General features: G+C 46.0%; 1 protein-coding gene across 9 annotated transcripts in view; it reads right to left on the reverse strand.

The window, feature by feature from the left end:
- Window positions 1–19,858, reverse strand: part of Slc39a11 (solute carrier family 39 member 11) — a 434,880-nt gene that overhangs the window by 92,857 nt on the left and 322,165 nt on the right. The gene's annotated exons all lie outside the window — the stretch shown is intronic.

The raw sequence follows: 19,858 nt of genomic DNA on the forward strand, positions 1-19,858 counted from the left end.
ACAGGAACCTGCCACGGCTCCCCGCTCCCTCTCCACCTGTGGATATTGTAGGGCAGCCTTGCGGAAATGCGTGTCTCAACAGAGGTCAGCTGACCCCCATACTCAGGAGGGCCCTGTGTCCTTCTGTTCACTTGTGCTGGGACCTAAAATAGAATGAGGTACGGTCCTTGACAAAGAGGTTCTACTGCCTGCATGTGGTTCCTTTGCCAGAAACAGGCTTGGGGGCAGCATGGTAAAGGATATGCAGAAATTGACCAGGGGAGGAGGACCCTTCAGAGAATCCCCGCCCCAGAACAATGGCATCATCAGAAGTGTGGCTTCCTTGGTCACAGGAGAGCTCAGCACAACTGCAGCCAGGGACCGGAATAGAGTGACGGGGTTGGGGTGGGGGCAGTGATGATTGTGTGGTCTCCTCTCCAAATTCACATCCCAGAATTCTCAGCCCCAAGGTGAAGTTACCAAGAGGTGGGTCCCAGGAGATGACTGTCAGGAGGATGGGGCTCTCAGAAATGAGTTCAGCACCTTCCTCAAAGTGGCACAAGGGGACCCAGCAGTCCCTCCTACTATGTGAAGACACAGCAAAAAATGTCAGCTCGGACTCAGACACTGATTCTGCTACCTCCATGTCTGGGTCATCCAGGCCTCCAGAGCTGTGATGAGTCATTTCTGTTTTTCATAACGTGTAGAATCTACAGCACTTTGCTATAGCAAGCCAAGGGATGAAGACAACCAGGCAGGGCCCTGTCTGAAGGGCCTCTAGGAACTCAGCCCACACTCCTCTTCCCTGTTGCTGGCCAGGTCCTTCCTGCTGTGTGCCAAGTTCGGGAGCTTACTATTTCTCCCAAGGAAGCATTCAGAAGCTCAGAGCAGTATTTCCCAACCACAGACCTCCTCCTTTCCACTCCTTTTCTTCCTTTACATGTAAGCATGTACTTCCTGTCTTCCGGGACTAGCACTGGTTTCCTAAGCTGGAAAAAGGGGACACTTTATTATCCTTCTCTCCTGCTCCTCATACCAATCAACAGCAAAGGTCTGTCCACTGTGTGTTGATTCTACCCCATCCAGAGATGTCTCTGCAGATGAGGTCTGTCCACTGTGTGCTGATTCTACCCCATCCAGAGATGTCTCCTGCAGCATCATGTACTCACACATATGAACACTTAGCCACCAGTTCATGGTGTTGATTTGGGAGGTTGTGAAAATTTTAGGGGGTGGAATTTCACTGGAGACACTGGGTCTCTGGTGGAGGGTGGGGATGGGACCTTGGGGTTTATAGTTCAGCATCATTTCCTGTCTTGTCTCTGCTTCTAGATCTGTCCATATGTGAACAAGCAATCTATAAGCTTCCATAGCCAAGAGCCATTCCTGTCACCATCCCTTCCCTGCCATGACAGACTTGTATTAGTCAGGGTTCTCTAGAGTTACAGAACTTATGAAATGAGTTCTCTCTCTCTCTCTCTCTCTCTCTCTCTCTCTCTCTCTCTCTCTCTCTCTCTTGTTGCTGCTCAGTCCCACGAGGCTGGGTGTCTCGGCTGGTTGTCTGTATATACTGGAATCGCAAAGACATAGGCTCCAATGCCAGTGAAGGAGCGGCTGCGCAGACAAGAACCCTTCCTTCTTCCATTGTCCTAATCTAGGTTTCAGCGGAAGGTGTGGCCCAGAACAAAGGTGTGCCTTCTCACCTCGAGATCTGGGTTACAGGTGTGTCACTCCACCTCAAGGTCTGGATCAAAACCTGTGTCTTCCTGTCTCAAGGTTTGGATTATAAGTGTGCCCTCCTTTTCTGGATTGTAGTTCATTCCAGATATAATCAAATTATGGTCATCACAGGACTGTACCTTGAAACTGTGAGCTGAAGGCAAACTCCTTCTTTAAGTTGCTGCTTGTCAGGTATTTGGTCCCATGAGAAAAGTAACAGACCCCCAATAACATCCTGCAGGAGACTGAGTCCCTCTCAACCATTCTTTCCTCCTTTCCCAGAAACAAGGCTTTAGCTGGACAAGATTACACCTCACCTCTCTTGCACTTATACTCACAAGACACAAGTGTTCTATCTAACAAAAGTCACTGGGGACCACAGGCCATTTAACAAGCACCCCCCAAAACACAAGTTCCTGAGTTGGGGATATGGTTGAGCTAGCAAAGTGATTGCTCTGAAAACATGAAGACTTGAGTTCAATCCCTCAGAATCCATGTTTTCTTTTTTAAAGTCTGGATGCAGGAGAATGCATTTGTAACCCCAGTATTTGGGAAGAGGTGACAAGCAGATCCCCAGGGCTAGCCAGCAAGCTCCAGGTCAGTGAGAGTCTGTTGGGCTGGCACCTGAAGAGTGACAGCCAAGGCTGGCTTCTGCCTTCCATGTCCCTCCACACTCATGCATACACATCTGCATACACACCAACCCTTTAAGCACAAGGACACAATCTGAAGCCATGTGGTATAATCTTGTAGACAGGAAATAAGAGGCAGGGGCTGGGAGCCAGAATCTGAGGAAAACATCACCCTATTCTATGTACAAGCATATGGGGAGCGTCAACAAAGACTTTGAACATATCAGAAGAGCCAATGGAACGTTCTATTCTTAGTTAACACTGTAACTGCAGATGCCTTCGATCCCGGCTCTTCCAGACAACTGCCCCACAGCCCATGCCAACAGAATTTTACATTTATCTTCCTGTCTTACTGTAAATATAATCCAATTTCAAAGGCAAATGCGCTCGCTATATGCCCTCCTACACATGTCTTATTTTATACCTCACATCCTGTCTTTCCATCAAGATAGAAAAGCTGTCCTAGATACCAGAATGAGGCCCCTCACCATGCCCCCAAATGTTTAACTGTTTCCAAGGGGTAAAAATTTCAGGATGGGAGCTGGGGTACTTTTCATGACTAGAAGGCACCCAGGATATTCCTCGATGGCCGGGAGCTTACCCAGTGATTTCTAGATCTGTCACGGACCCCTTCCTCCCATGAAGGCAGGAAATGAGATACACATTCAGACGAAGGGAAGATGCCAGGGAAGGTGACCTGCAGGATGTAGGAACAGGGGTCACAGAGGCAGCTTCTAAGCAGAGACATTCAGTGCAGTCCATCTGCATCAACTTACAGGAACAAACAGACTTCAAGAGGATCTGAAAGGGTTATTCCACAGTCAGTTACTGTCTGTCCTCCATCCCTCTCCTCACCTCTCTCTTTCCCTTCCTCCATCCCTCTTTGTTGACAGGGGTTTCTGCCTCACCCGGTCTCACAGTCATTCAGTCCCAAAGAAACACACAGAGGCCTACATTAATTATAAACTGGTTGGCCTATTAGCTCAAGATTCTTATTAGCTAACTCTTACATCTTAAATTAACCCATAATTCTTATCTGTGTCAGCCATGTGGCTTGGTACCTTTTATCCATGGGGCATTCTCATCTTTTTTCTTCTGTGTCTGGGTTACAACTGCAGACTGAGCCTTTCTTCTTCAGAATTCTCCTATTCTGGTTGCCCTGTCTATGCTTCCTGCCTGGCTACTGCCCAATCAGTGTTTTATTAAACCAATACAAGTGACAAATCTTTACAGGGTACAAGAGCATTATCCCACAATACTTCCCCCACACCCCTTTTTATTCAAAACAAGAACTCTAAATCTAATTTCCTTTGTTTAGCTTTTTTTCTTGACCATTATTCACAACTACTTGTAACCAGAAATCTAAACAAAGACAAACATCCATAATCTATTTTTTGGGAATGTGTGCATAGTTTTCTAGGTTACATCCTGCTGATTGGGGGCACTGATAATCTTATGGGAACCTAAAGAAGTGTAGGGATAAGCCCCACCCATTGGGGGCGTGTTTGCCTCGGGCTAATGTTTACTGATAAATCTGCCGGGCATGATCCCAGCAGACCCTTTTTCTCTGCTTTTCCTGTTCTCCACGGGAACCTGTGGTCCTGTAAGTCTATTTCCCCATTAAAGCTGTATATATTTTTTATAATCTGTCTGCATTCATTTACATCGTCACATAGAAGATTTAGGATTATGGCCAAGTTCTGACTGGAATATTCTTTGAGGCTTGATCATATCAGCCAGAAGTTTTGAGGCTGTTCTGCATATAGAACTCAGGGGAAACTCCAACAAAGGTCCTCTGAAATGTTGGATCATCTGGGCCATCCACTCCTATTAGAGATTTCTCAGGGGGTCTTCCTTGATCAAACCTAATTTTTCTTAACCAAGAATGAGTCCACAGCCTCTCATTTCCTATGGAAACAAAAGCAAAATCTCCTCTCCAAAGTAACATCTTTTGATTTAAATTTTGAAGTCAAGACATTTTCAAAATACATATGTTGAATTAATTCAGCAGCATTTATAATCAAATGTCTCTTAGCAGCTGTTGCTCCTTCCTCTGTCATCAAACAATTCAAAGACAACACAATAACATACAGTACCCAGACTGTCTGTGTATTTCCCATCTTTATGTGGCTTTATTTTAAACTCTATTTCTTTTATTTTTATTTTTAAATTTTGGGTTTTTTTTTTTTTGAGACAGGGTTTCTCTGTGTATCTTTGGCTGTCCTGGAACTCACTCTGTAGACCAGGCTGTCCTTGAATTGACAGAGATCTGCCTGCCTCTGCCTCCCAAGTGCTGAGATTAAAGGTGTGTGCCACCACACCCAAGTACTCTCTTTTTTTTTTTTTTAAAGAATTTTATCCTTTTTCTTTTCTCTCCCAAGCCAACATATATGTTTAAACACACTGTAAACCATTTAGAGGGGTTTTTCTGTCGGAATCTATCTTTACTATCAATCTCTCTTTTTCTGACCACATGAGTCTTTACTTTGCTAAGCAATATGGCTAGGGTTAAAGCCATAGCTTTGACGGTTGGATCCACCCCATTCCTTAGCTTTCTGAGAGTCTAGCTTCATGGTGGAGGTACTGGCAGGAGCCATGCTTATTGTCACAGCACTATGCGGCTTCAAGGTCCCTCTCACCACCAAGAAGCATGCAGTCAGCTACTCATAAACACCATTTAAGTGTTTGGTGGCAGGACCTCTTAAAAGAGCTGCAAGGTTTTTGCAGCTAAAGCTGAGTCAAGAAGTCTCTCTTAAATGAGATGTGCTTGCCTCTAGCAAACAGAGCCCACCTGAGAAAAAGTTGCTACCAAGAAGCCATGCTTAATGCTGTTCTTTTGTGTCTAGAATTACTTCCCAAGCTCTCTCAGGTTTCATGTGGATGTAGTTGTCCACTTTGGTGCCATTTGTTGACAGAAGTTTCTCTGTAGCTTTGGAGATACCAGGGCCTTTAAGATACCAGCCCACCTCCCCTTTCTTCACCCCCTTTCCTTCCTTTTTGGTATAGTTATGTGGTGTGTGTGCGTGTGTGTGTGTGTGTATGCCTTTATGTATGTGTGTGCATGTGTGGGTGTGTAGGTCAGACCTTAATACCAGGTTTATCCTCTCCACTTATTCTTCATCTTATGTTTTGAGACAGGGTCTCGTATTAAACTTGGAACTCACTGATTTAGCTGGCTGGATGGCCAGGGAGCTTTGTGGATCCTCCTGTCTCCAGCACTGGGATGATGGGTACACACTGGAATGCCTGGCTCTCACATGAGCACTGAGGAGCCAAAGCCAAGTCCCTATGCTTATACATTAAGTACCTTACCTACTGAGCCATTTCCCCCACCATTCTTTTTTGGTAAATATGATCTCACACAGGCCTAGGCTGGTCTAGAACTCACTGTGTTTCTAAGGCTGACTTCACACTTGGGGTGATTCTCCTGCCAAGGACTGAGATGACAGGTGTGGGTTGCCAACCCTGGCTCCTGATCACTTTTGCTGTCACACCTTGGAGATTTTAAGGGAACCCTCGTTGAAATCCTTGGGGTTCTACAGCTGGTGCCCCTTTTCACAGACTTTCCTCATCATTCCGACAATCACATGTACAGTCATGGGGGCCATATAAATACTTTCTGAGGAAGCAAAAGTCCAGTAAGCATAAAACCCAATCATATCCTGACAAACTCCTCTTTGTAGCTACATGCCTTCTCCTTCCCAAACTGTAGTGGGAACCCTAACGTCACCACACCGCCTGTCTTCATTAGCTTTAACTGTCAAGTTGACACAAACTGGAAGTCACTTGAACAGAAAGCCTACGAAGCATTCCCAATATCAGACTGGACGGAGGCACACCTGAGACATTGTCTTGAATGTCAATTAGTATAGGAGGGCAGAGTCCATTGGGTAGGTGGTCCTGGACTACATCAAAAAGCTAGCTAAGCACAGGTCGGTGGGTAAGCCAGAAAGGCAAGTTTCTTCATGGTTTCTGCTGTCAACAAGTTCCTCGTTAAAGGTAATGCTACAAAGAGGCCCGACTTCAGGCTCCCACGTTGAGTTCTTGTCCTGACTTCTCTAGATGATGGATGGCTACATGAAAGTAGAGAATAAACACTTTTTCTTTCCTCAGTTGCATTGGTCATGTGTGCTGAAGCCACATCAACAATGGATACCTTCTCCAATTGTTCACCATTGTATTTCTTTGTGACACAGTTTCTCATTTAACCTAAGGTCCACTGATTCGGCTGGATTGGCTGGGCAGGGAGACCTGACTGTCCCTGCTTTACTAGTAATGAGATTTCAGCTGCTAAACTGGGCTTTTTAAAGCACAGGCACTGAGGGTCTGAAAGCAGGTCCTCACGTCGCACAGTAAGCACTTCAGCGACTTAGCGATCCCCCAAGTCTGCCTTCCTTCCTTCCTTCCTTCCTTCCTTCCTTCCTTCCTTCCTTCCTTCCTTCCCTCCTTCCTCCCTCCTTCTTGCATTTTTGTTTTGTTTTTGAAACAGGGTCTCACTCTGTAGCCCAGGCTGGAACTCACAGCAATCCTCCTGTTTCAAATTCCCAAGTGCCAGCATTATGGGTATGAGTCAAACCTACCTTTAAAAAAATCATGTTCAATAAGATAAACACAAAATCAAGAGCAGTAGGAGGCCCTTTGTCACATGACCAAGCTCTGGTCCCACCCAAAACCAGTGCTTGCCTCAGATGGTCACAGGTACCAAGGGGGTAAATTTCACCCTGGTTGAACACAAGTCCTAACATCACCATAGACAGGCTCCCGCCCTAGATACTGGATGAGGATGCTGTGGATTGGGGCTGGGCCACGGGAGAGTATGCAGCCCAGCTGGAGGGGAAGAAGGGCCGACAGTGCCACAGGTGGCGGACACAGCACTAGCTGTTTCATCCCCTGCGCCTCCTTTCAGCTGGACTATTATTATATATATTACTCTATTATCATTTCTATCATTTGACTGAGCATCGAGTTCCCAGACATCCACATTCCATTTTTTCCACCCACCAGGGGAGAGGTATAGGAGGCAGAGTGCTGCGTTCCTCTGCCCATGTCAGACACTTCACTCTGCATTCGCCCCTATCCTGCATGTGCACCTAGAGTTGGCACCACCAGGAGGAGCCATGGGCGGGGGACTGGCTTCCTGTAACTCAACTCAAGGCAGAACGTCTCGGGACCAAAGGCGAGTGAGGTCAGGCTGCTGTCATGATCAGAGATGAGAGGAAGCAAACTATCACCAAGGTGAACCCCCTCCGAGCAGGCCTATTACAGGGAAGATAATAGACAGAACTCGAATTCCACCCTTCAGTTCACTTCAGCAGACTCTGATCAGTCGCCCACTGTGCAGGCAAGACTGTATGACCCATCCATCAAACTTCGGTCTGATTAAAGGCCGAGTGTTCTGTGGGGCTTCTGAGCAAGAACCATTCATTCCAAGGGGGGATGTGAATCCCCATTCCCCAGGAGTTCTCCAAAGGTCTGGATGTCCAGCCCCAGCACACAAGCAATAGTGGAGACAGGCCCGGGACCCGCCTCCTGCTGGGCATCAGCCTTCTGAGATAGCATCTTGCCTTTGGTATGAGGCTTTGGTAGAGGGAAAAGGTCTCTCTAGGGGCTGACTCCTTTCCTTCCCTGATATTTCCATTTTCACTCCTGGATCTGACTCCTGGTTTTTATTGATAAGACTAATTAGGATCATACCACAGTGGTTCTACCTTTAAGAACGAGTTAACACCTTTCTTAAGAGACTGGGTCAAGAATTGGATTCATGAAGATGTCCCCCGCTTAGAGATGAGTGCTCCAAAGTCTGTCACTCTCTGCATACTGTCAGTTTGTGGGTCTCTGTGTTAGTTACCATCTACAGCAAGAAGAAGCTTCTTTGGTGAGGGCTGAGCAGTGCATCAAGTTCTTGGCCCCTATGGCAATGTCAGGCATGTCTTCCATCTCTGAAATGGGCCTTAATTCCAAGCAAAAAGTAGTTGGTTACTCCCGTAACGTTTGTGCCACTATTGTATCGATAGGCCACTCTTGTAGGGTTTGTAGACAGGTGGGGGTGGTTACTACTTTTTTTCCTCTGGTAACACGCAGAGTACCTTCCAGTATCATGATTCATTATTCGGAACGTTGGCTGGAATAAAGCAAAGTCACCCTGCTGCTGTGGCTGCCTCTTCATAGACCTGCTGACCACTGCCATGTGCGCCACCTCTATATGATTCCACTTGTCACAAAGCCCTCACCAGAAGCCATGAAGATGCTGGTACCATGTTCTTGGAAACTCTTAGATTTCCAGTTCTGTAACTTAAAACAAAATAAAATCCCTATTTTCTTTGTAATCCTACTAGTCTCAGTTGTTTTGCTCTACCAACAGAAGCCTAAGTCAGGAAGCTTCATTTCCATGGCAACTCAATGGAAGAGTTGAGGCAAACATTCATCTCTCTGTATAGACTAAAATGTCTGGAATCACTCAGTAGTGAGGTTCCCCGCATGCCTAAAGTAGTCTGGTCTAGCAGTCTTAGACCGGGATAATCAAAGTGGTCTCTGGCTAAGGAGGAAGACAACATTCTGGTTACAGAATATCAAGTTCAAAAGCAAATATATGAAATATAATGAAAGTGAGCTGGAGAATTCAAACACCGTGAGGAAGCAGGGAGAGGGAGTCAGACCAGAACTGCAGTCTCCTGCATAGTAGGACGCCTTTGGGAGGTAAGAGTGCCCCTCATCAGCGAGACACTGAACCCTGAACACACCCCTACCCACTTCTAAGGAAAGAGTATCAAGATTTTGGGGGGTGGTAAAGGAAATGACTTCCTGAAGTCAGGGAGCATTTATTGGCAAGGTTAGTCTGATACTGAACGGAAGGAAGGAGGGCTGGGAATTTGGCTTAGTATACACAAAGCCTGGCTGGATTCCCCGCACTGAATAAGTGGGTGGGGTGGCACCTCCTGGTGCTTGCAATCCTAGGACTCAGGAGGGAGAGGTGAGAGGATCTGAAATTTGAGGCCATGCTTGGTTACACAATGAGTTTTGGAGACAGTTTGCGTCATATGATATCCTTCTTTAAAAAAAGAGGAGAAGAGGAAAGAGGGTAGGAGGGGAGGGGAAAAGAAAGAGGGAAGAAGAAAAGAAAAACTGCAGATAAACCCTGGGACCAAGTTCACAGGGTCACTCGGCCACGCCAAAGCCTCAGCACAAAACTGAGTTCCCTTACTCACAAACACTCTTACTAATGTACTGGGTCTCCAGGTGGGGGCCCCCGGAGGTGCAGGTTCCCAGGCCCCATTTCCAACTGACAGAAAAAGACAGGATTGTGCAAGGGGAGGCACTACAGTCACTCTCTTCTCTCTCTCTCTCTCTCTCTCTCTCTCTCTCTCTCTCTCTCTCTCACACACACACACACACACACACACGGCTCTAGGTCAACCCTAGCCCATCAGTACTGCAAACTCTCCCCCTTGACTCCTGTGCACCAGGAAAGGGGCATGCCTGAGAGAAGGCGCCATCATCTCGGAGAACAGAGTAGAACCAATTTGTCCCACAAGGACAGAGTGGACAGGAAGGCCTGGCATGGCTACTCCCCCTCCTTGGTTGGGGCCCAGGCAATCATGTTTCAGCCTTGTGGCAGTCTGCTAAGTGGGTCTCCTGACCAAATCCCCCACACCTCCCATCACTCTTGAGATGAGGAGCAACACTCAAGCAGAGTCTTGGCCCCACAGTCCAGGTGCCTTGTCCACTGTCTGGTCCCTCCCAGTGGTTTCTCAACCACTCCTTCATCTCTTCTCTGCTGCTGGAGGCGCAGGCCTCCATTCTTCCCCCGAAACTCAGCAGACTCCATCATGCTGGGCAGCTTTTGTTGAGATTCTTTGGCAAAACCTCTCATCTCATATCTTCACGGCTCAATTCTTTCTCTTCCACCAGGTTCCTTCCAGACCATCTCCTCTGGATTATGTATCTAATGCTGCATAATGGATTCTGGGACTTAGCAAACCAGAGCTGATTTATTATTTCATGCAGTGTCTGTGGGTGAGGGATGGGGAAGAAAGACATTGGGACAGTGGTCTGCCTAACAGTACCAATGCTGGGTGTGATGGGTAAAGCAAGGAGAAGCAGTCTGGCTGTGGGGAAGAATTCTGCACACAAGCTGCCAGCCCAAAGTGAACTCATAATAAAAGCCATTGCAGACAACCAGACACCGACGGCTTTATCCTGTACCACGAGGTACTCCCTAACACATCAATACCTCCCAGTTTAGTGGTTTATAACAATAAGCCTGTATAAACTCATAGTTAATGAGGTCCAAGAATCGAGGGCCAGGATGGCTGGGAGGCATCACCCTAGTTTCTCCCGTGTGGCTGCTGCCATGGGTTTGGCTGGCTTGCCTTCCTCTAGAATCCTGGACTGGGGCTTGTGAATCTACTTTCAGCTCATACATGTGGCTGCTTGCTTGAAGTCCAGCTCCCAGTTTGCCTCTGAGCTAAAGATCTGCTTACAAAGCAGCAGCCAAATCCCAGTGAGGAGAAACCCAAGGCAGTGAGCTCTGGGATCCATCTCTGTGGCAGGGGTCTATCTCCACTGGTTCTGGGCATCTGAGGTCCTCACCCTTGATAGCAAACACATTCCCGATGAAAATCACCTCCTCAGCATATGGCAGACACTTTTTTTATAGCCATCACAACCTCCCATGTCATCAAGATCTCCTGCTGGAAGGCTCAGTGAGCACAACAGGCCAGTTTCTGCAGCCTGAGACTTGCCACTGTAGCAGTTAACTGACTGTGTCTATAGCGTATAGGGTACTGTCGGTCTGCCCATCTTCTTGAGCTCTGGATTCCAGAAAGGCAAGGATGATTACAAGCTATAGCCCCCGAAAGCACAGAATTTAGGGTTTAGGAGCTTTTTGATTACTAGATGACTAGACACACAGATAAGTGTCTGACAGATGGGGTGAATGAACGAGTCAGAAGGAAAAGAAACTCGAGGGGAAACAAGTGGAAGGGGAAAGAAACGAGATAAGCAGAAAGAGGTCAAACTCTGGTTTTTTTTCTCCAGCACCCTGCTAACAGGACGAAATGCAAATTCCTCCTCTAGCAGCATGCCAATCAGCCTCGCTCCCTCGGACTGCGGCTCACATACTGAGTTATGAGCTGGAGCCTCTGGCTCAGCCTTGGACAGCAGGGAACACCTCAGATTGGCTCAGCAGGAGGCTGGCCAGATAGGAAAGCTATTTCCCAACAAATGAGAAGAGTCTAGAAGTCACATCTCCCTTAGCCATTGAGGTCTCCCTCAACCTCCTTCTGGTAGTGATGGGCTGCAAGCCATTTGCTGTTATTGGAATGCTCAGGGAAGCCAGCTGGCATGTATGTGCAGACTTCTTTAGGGGTCACCCTGTGGGCATGGGGAGAGGAAAAGGCCCAACACCAGTCCAGAATTCTTGGAAACCCCTCTTTTCCATGGCGTTGGGCTGTTCTTGATGGTCTGACGTTTGGCCTCTGCTAGTTGAGCCTTCCACTTCCACCTTCCCTTCCTGGGACATGTCAGATGAGAGAGTAAGAAGGTGACAGAGATGAACAACAGGGGAAAGGGACTGTGAGACAAGGACAGGATGGACAGCACACCTCACAGTGGAAAGCTGGGCAAAGAGAATCAGATGCCAGAGGAACACGGCGTATCCAGAGAACAGTCATGCACAGTCACACCTAAAGGCGACACAGCCTTCTCCACACTGAGTACTGGCACCATGCTCTCTGGGGCCAAGTGCTCAGCAAGTTAAAAGAGCTTTACCCCAAGCCTGATGCCAAAGTTGTCTTGAGAGTGCTGGCAAGATGGTTCAGCGGGTAAAAAAAAGCATTTGCCCCACAAGTCTGAGGACTTGAGTTTGATCCCTGGAACTCACAGTGGTAGGAGAGATCTGATTTATGAAGCTGTTCTTTCTCACACACACACTGTGGCACATAAATGCATACACACACACACTCACACACACACACACTGTGGCACATACATGCATACACACACACTCACACACACTCACACACACACACCCACACACACTGTGGCATATGCATGCCTACACACACACACACACTGTGGCATATGCATGCCTACACACACATACACACACACACACACTGTGGCACATGCATGCCTATACACACACACACTCACACACACACACACCTTAATATAAGGTTCCTACCACCTTATAATACATTGTCATTTATCTTTTTTGTATTTTTTTCTAAAGTAATAAAAATTCCTTTTAAAAACTGTTCATTACCACGTGTGTATAATGTGTGTGAGTGTGTGTGTGTGTATAGGCATGCATGTGCCACAGTGTGTGTGTGTGAGTGCGTGAGTGTGTGTGTGTATATAGGCATGCATGTGCCTGTGTGTGTGTGTGTGTGTGTGTGTGTGTGTGTGTGTGTTTTACAGGCCAAAGTGATCCACATTTTCCCTCAGAAGAGACACAGGAGTCCATGACTATCCTAAGGGACTAAGAGCTTCAGTCAGTCTCCTGGTCAGGGCCACGCAGAGCAGTGTTTGAGCTTATCCATGCCTGCGTATGAAGAGCCTGGTCTGTCACACAGTGAACAGTCATTTCTCACTATCCTGGGTGGCCCATGACAAGCCCACCAGTAGTTGCCTCGAAATCACAGTGTCCAGCTCTCTCTACACTGTGTTCTTCCCTGCAATGCATCTGTGATCACACTTAACTGATGAACTAGGCAGAGTAAGAGATAAAAATGATAAATATAGACGGTAGCGATCGCAATGTAAAATCTTTTTTCCTTAAGTTCAGAACTTCCATTTAAAATTGAACTTTATAGTTTCACTATGTAGTATTTAAAAGCACTTGGAGGACATTATACAGTAAAATAGAGGCCTCTTGAATCCAAGAATTGCTTTACCATGAGAGTCAAGCTGATTGCCACAATAACTACAAAGTTACCAATGAACAGGTAGCGTATATAGTGTGGATACACTGAACAAAGAGATGACTCACGTCTCCTAACGGATCAGGACAGTACAAGATTCATTCAAGCTACTCAGAAAAGCGTGGACCTCAAAACCTATTGTCTGTGTGTGTTTGTGTGCGCATGCGTGCATATGGGTATACTGTGAACTTGTGTGTGCAGACGCTGGAGGTTGACATCAGGTGTCTTTAAACATCCCCCACCTTTTGAAGTTCAAGGTCAATTTCATCAGATTTTAAGAGAAAACATAAAACAGGTTAGGTAAAAATCTCAACCGCTGCCAGGAGGAAATGGAGAAAGTCACGCGGAACAGGACCGGAGACAGTCTGCTAAAAAGGAAAAAGTCCCGCTGAGAATAGCAGTGGCTAGTGGACTGAGGAATAAGCACCTGAAACAGGAGCCTTTCTAAAAGCTTCTTTAGGGCAGGGTCTCTCACTGAACCTGGAGCTCACTGATCCTAGGCTGGCCATCCAGTGACTCCAGGAATCCTCCTGTCTCAGCCTTGCCAGTTCTGTAGTTACTGGAGAATGTTGCTCCCATAGCTTTCTTCCTATAGGACCCGTAGGCTCGAACTCAGGTCCTCATCCATACACAGCAGGTACTTCCTAACTGAGCCATTTTCCCAGCACAAAAAGTTAGTTTTCATTTGTCTAATTTTCCATCTAATATTTTGACCTCAGCCGACTACAGGTAACTGAAATTTAAGAAAGAAAAACAAAAAACATAGAAAAGAGGGGACATTATGGAAAACAAGGATCTACCCATATGGAATTTCCTGTCAAACACAAATGCCTGGGACCCTGGACAGTTTGGGAAGCCTTGTGAGTGACCAGCAATACGTAAGAATAGGGATGTGCCTGAGGAGAGGGGGCAGATGATTGGAGTCACAGGTAACTTCTTCGAGGCTCGGGGTCCACATCTGCAGAATGTGGCTTTCTGAGCACTAGAGACAAAAGACCAAAGGAACTACTTGTAGTGGAGTAGCTCCCATTCCTCCCTCTCCAGCCGAAGAAGAAGGCATTAGACAGGGCTTTCAAAGATGAGACACTTGCAGGGGAGGCTCTACTCACCACAGGGAATAAAGCTGGGGCAGACAAAGCGGAGGGTTGGGTGCAGTGTACGCCTCACAATGCCAGCAGCTCCACTTACCAAACTTTTCCTAAGCATTGAGTACTAGGTGTCCATGGCCTTGCCTTACAAGATGTAAGCCATCACTGTCTGGGTATCCAGATAAGGAGATGGAAATTTAGAGGTATCAGGTATTCAGTATAACCTAGCGGGTGGCAGAGCCCGACCCCAGGCCCTCTGTGTTAAAGTAAATGCTAGGGAAGAGGTGCCTCAGTGGTTAAGAATGTGTGCTTCTCTTCTAGAGGACCCAAGTTTGGTTCCCAGCACTCATAGCAGACGGCTTACAACTACCTGTGACTCAAGCTCCCGGGGACCTGATGTCCTCTTCTGGCATCTGTGGGCATGCGCACACACCTTTAAAATAAATACCAGAGTCCTCACAAAATGCTCAAGTCACTTCTTAGTGCTTCCTCACGGGGGACTGTGTGCTGAGGTGACCTGGCAAGGAGGCTAGATGGGAAGTCTGTATGTAAAACCCAGCAGCCTGGTATATGTTCCTTACCTGAGGGAAGTAGTTCTTTGCTTTTCTTTGACATTCATGAAGTGAATAAGACCAGGAGTCTGCTCCCCTGGTACTGGAGTTACAGATGTTTGTGAGCTGTCATGTGGGCGTTGGGAATTGAACGTAGGTACTCGGAAAGAATATCTAGTGCTCTCAACTACTGAGCCATCTTTTTAGCCCCCAATTAATTTTAAAATATTTATGATGTATGCAAAATCTTAATAGGGTGCTATGGGACAATGATTTTGTACTTCGTAAAGATTTGTCACTTGTATTTTAATAAAATGCTGATTGGCCAGTAGCCAGGCAGGAAGTATAGGCAGGGCAACGAAAACAGGAGAATTCTGGGAAGAGGAAAGAGGCAGTCTGCAGTCGTTACCCAGACACAGAGGAAGCAAGATGAGAATGCCTCGCCGACGAAAGGTACCAAGCCACGTTGCTAACACAGACAAGAATTATGGGTTAATGTAAGTTATAAAAGTTATAAGAAGCCTGAGCTAATAGGCCAACCAGTTTATAATTAATGTAGACCTCTGTGTGTTTCTTTGGGACTAAATGACTGTGGGACCTGGTGGGACAGAAACCTTGGTCAACAATAGGGTTGCTGTACATTTGGATTAAAGTGACTAGATTATGTCCCAGATCACCGTCAAAGGCCAGTATTGGTACTGAAGAATTTTGGTAAGGATAAAACAAGCTGTATTCTGACTCACAGAAGACTATGAGCTGGGTGCAACTACCATGCTTGGAACAAACCCCTACTCTCACTGATTTTGGCTTCCTTTTCTGATGCTTCCAAAGTGCAAATGCCTGGGTGATTGACTAGGGGTTGATGAGTATGGAGTTCATGAAGATTCCTGGAGTCAGAGACCCTTCTAGACAGTGGAAAATTTCAAAGCTTTGAAAGGGGATAAAGGCAGAGTGATGGCTCTTCCTGGGGCCTAAGAGGAGGCTGGGAGGCACAGGGGCTAAACTTGCTTTGCAATACACTGGTTTAAAGGGTAAGGGAAAGGGATGTGCAATACCATGGTGTGGGGAGCTAACAAGCCCATTTTTATCTACTGGACAAGGAAGGTGGTTTGCTTCAATCAAATTGGCTCTGAAGGTGCCCTAGAGGAAACTGGAAACGGATAGAAAGACAATGGCCATAGATACCAGCTGGTTATGTTACCAGAGCCTAGGAGACATGCCAGAGTCTTTATGATGGTCAATGGGAAACCTATCTCAGACTAAAAGCATTCAAGAGCTCCTCAGCTTGCTCTACGGGGGACAAGCCATCCAGCATGTCCTACAGGGACCTCTTAGTCAAGCATGCAACCTTGTGGACTCCAGCCCTTTTAAGCTCATGGGCTCTGTCACAGAAAATGATACACACTGCTTTCTAGTTTCTGGACTAGATCTAAATTGACTCTCTGACCACAGCAGCCTGCTATGACTCTTAGCTCTTCTCCATTTCAGTCCTGGGTCATAGAGCCCCAAACATTTTATCCATTGGTGATGTGGGATCCCCCTCTGAATGCTATGAATATGGTTTTTTTTTTGCCATTGGTTAATAAAATAGCTGCTTTTGGCCAATGGCTTATCAGAATATAGTCAGGCTGGAAAAAAATCTATAGAGAAAGTAGGCAGAGTCAGAGAGAAGCCACGTAGCCGACATAGGAGACAGATGCCAGACATTAGATGGAACCTTACTGGTAGGCGGTACATAGATTAATAGAAATGTAATTTAATAGCTAATTTAAGATGTAAGAGCTAGCTAGGAACACACTAGAGTCATTGGTCAAGCAGCATTATAATTAATACAGTTTCAGTGTGAATATTTTGGGTCAGGGAGGCTGGGAATGAATGAACAGCCTCCACCAACAGATTGGCATGCCATTGCGTACCAGCTAAATCCACATAAAACCTGAGAGAGTTTATAAAAAAAATCTACATACAAAAAACCCCCAAAGTTTAGCCACATTCTTTTCAGATGGACTCTGATCATTGGTGGCAAACAGGGGTGCCACAGCTCATTTAAGAGAGGTCTTCCTGATTCAGCTTTAGCATAAAAAAAACACCACCTGGCTTCTTTAAGAAATGGTGGCTTCCTGGTTCATGATAGTTGCACGTACAGCTCTGACTCCTTCAGGAAGCCAAGCACTTAAATCGGGTCTGTGAGCAGCATGTAACAAATCGCTTAATAGTGACACAGACCCTTTGTGACCCTGGATCTGGGGCAGAGACAATGCTTCTAGAGGTAACAAACATGCCTCCACCATGTTAGACTAGGAGGAGCAAGCAGGAAGGACCATGGAGTTGGAACAAGCCATATCCACTTAGCATTTTAAAAAAGGGGGGGCACTCCTGGTCAAAAAATAATTACAGATAACATGCAATAAAGACAGAAGACCTCTAAATGAGTCATGGTGCTGGATAAATGTACACAGGCTTGGGAGAGAGAAGAAACAGTTATAAAAAGAAATGTTTTTTTTAAAAAAATAAACAAAATAAAACAGTTTTGAAAGAGACACATTACAGACAATCATAGATTAAAGGAGTAAAAAAAATAAGTCACATAAAAATAGAATATGCCCAGAGAGTTTGGATTATGTATATTATTGTGTTTTCTTTGAATTTTTTGACTGTGAATGAGCTAAGTACAAAGAGACATTTTATTGTACAGACTGCTAAACTAAACAAACACATATATTTTAAAGGTATCTTGACTTCAAAATTTGGGTCTAAGGATATGTTTTGGAAAAGAGGTTCTACTTTGTTCCCATAGGGAATGAGAACCTGTGGATTCCTTTCAGACTAATATGGTTTAATCAAACAAGACCCCCTGAAACAGTGACCCAGGTAGTCCAACATCCATTATGGCTTCAGGATTGCTGGCTGAGATGGACCTACTACACAAGATACCCCATGACAGACCTGATTAACAGTGACCTCCAAACAGCAGGAAGTAGTCTAGACAACTATGCTCAAATTCACAAATAATGTTTATAAATGTTTGTTTACATTGAAAGGGGGTATATATTATAGAGAGATGAATACTTTGCATTGATATGAATCTTGGTTTATTGATACAAATTTAAGGTCAAATATATATATATATATATTCTTGATTAAGGTATTGCATTTGTGCAGTTCATTTAAAAATATAATGCATAATTAAGAACAAGGCCAATGTGCTGCTGAGAATGTCTTTGGCTCATCTGGCCTTGCAGACAAAGCAGGCTTCACCCCACAGGTAGCCCTTGCTGTGTGTGTCTCCACCTTAGCACAAACACAAACCTTTCCCTAGTCTAAGCATTTAGTGTCCAAGCCACAAGCTTAGATATGAAGCAATTCCTTCAGGGGACATAAAAGAGCCCCCAAGACCACTCTGGGGCAGCAGGGAGATTGTGTAGCCCATGGATCCCAGGAAGTTCTAGCATGCATTGTCCCCCATGGAAGTACCCTAAAGGAAGGTACTTTCCAGTCTCTCCTAGATTTGTTTGGAGATTTGAGCCCTCCCTGACCAGGGTTTCAGCATCTACAGGGCAGATCTTGTGGTAGAGAGAAGACTCTGAATAGATACTTGGCAGAATAAAGGACCACAAATCTATTCTACCCTCTGGGAATTGCTGTCCCTTAGTAGCCTGTGATGGGAAGTCCCTGGCTGCTAGGACTTGACAGCTCTTGCCTTTGGTGTAAGTCCTCATCTGTCACACACGGTACTGGCCAGCCCCATGCCAAGATGAATCCTTATAGAAGAAGAGCCCTATCCATGCTAAAGCCTTGAACTACTGCCTTCAACTCTTTAAGCAGCAGGTGAACTTGAACTTCTGAGCCATGTTCCTCCCCTTCCTGAGTGCTGGGGCATGAGTCACCAGGCCCTTTATACTGTGTTGGGGTGGATCCTGGGCTCCTTGCATGCTGGGCTACATCCCTAACCCCTCATAATGCATTTTTATCCTAAGACTCCATTTGAGTATCAATCTCAGGAATATATTATCTCCCTGGAGTTCTGCTTAGAGCTCTGCACAGTGGTCAATCCTTTGGCTTTGTTATGTTAGGCCAGCAGGAACTGCATAACCCACTTCAGGCCCAACAGGTATGGAGACATTATCTACAGTCCGAGGCTGGATGTAATCTAGATAACAAAGATACCCAAGCAAATGAATTGCATTTGCAGAAGGAACAGCTAATTGTACAGGAAGAGAGTGTGATTTTGAATAACCCGAAAATATTGGTGGATGAGTCAGAAAGAGCAGTTGATGGGAAATACCAGTTCAAGTTCATCTACTCGCAACACCTGTGCCAGCCTGGTAAATATCCCAGGGCTCTTCAAAGGCCAAGTTGGAGGGAGGCTAATGGTGAGCTTCAGTCATTTGTAATTCAGCTAACTGTGCAATTAGCACATGAAGCCAGTCACCTCAAGGCCCCGTGTTCTGGTGGACATGCCAACGGGCCTCTGAGAGAGGTAGATTTATGCCCATGGTATATTCTCGGGCTGTGGGGCTACTATTTGCCCTTGATCAGGGAGACATGGCCTGATGCTTCCACTTGCTCTGTTGTGCACGCCTTCTCAGCAGTGTGCTTTGGTGATGCCAAGTCACCTCTGAGGTCATTGGTAAGCCTCTACAGTGGGGACAAAGGGCTGCGGGTTACCTTGCACCCTAGTGTTCTATGACCTACTGTTCTTTTCAATGTAGAAATAAAGGGAGGAGGGCAAACATACTCAGTTATAACTCAAATATTCTTTGTCTGGCAAAAGCAATGGGGTGCCGCTTACCAGGTCCGGGACCCTCTCCTTTCTGGTACTCCCACTTGACTATACTCAGAGTCACTACACAGCTCTAGATGTGTCTGTGAAGCTGTTTCTAGATTGGGTTGATTGAGGCCAGAAGACGCTTCCAGAATATGGTTGGCACCATTCCACAGACCAAGGTCTTAAACTGATCGAAAAG

The sequence above is a fragment of the Chionomys nivalis genome, chromosome 7, assembly GCF_950005125.1.
Source record: "Chionomys nivalis chromosome 7, mChiNiv1.1, whole genome shotgun sequence".
Taxonomy (NCBI): domain Eukaryota; kingdom Metazoa; phylum Chordata; class Mammalia; order Rodentia; family Cricetidae; genus Chionomys; species Chionomys nivalis.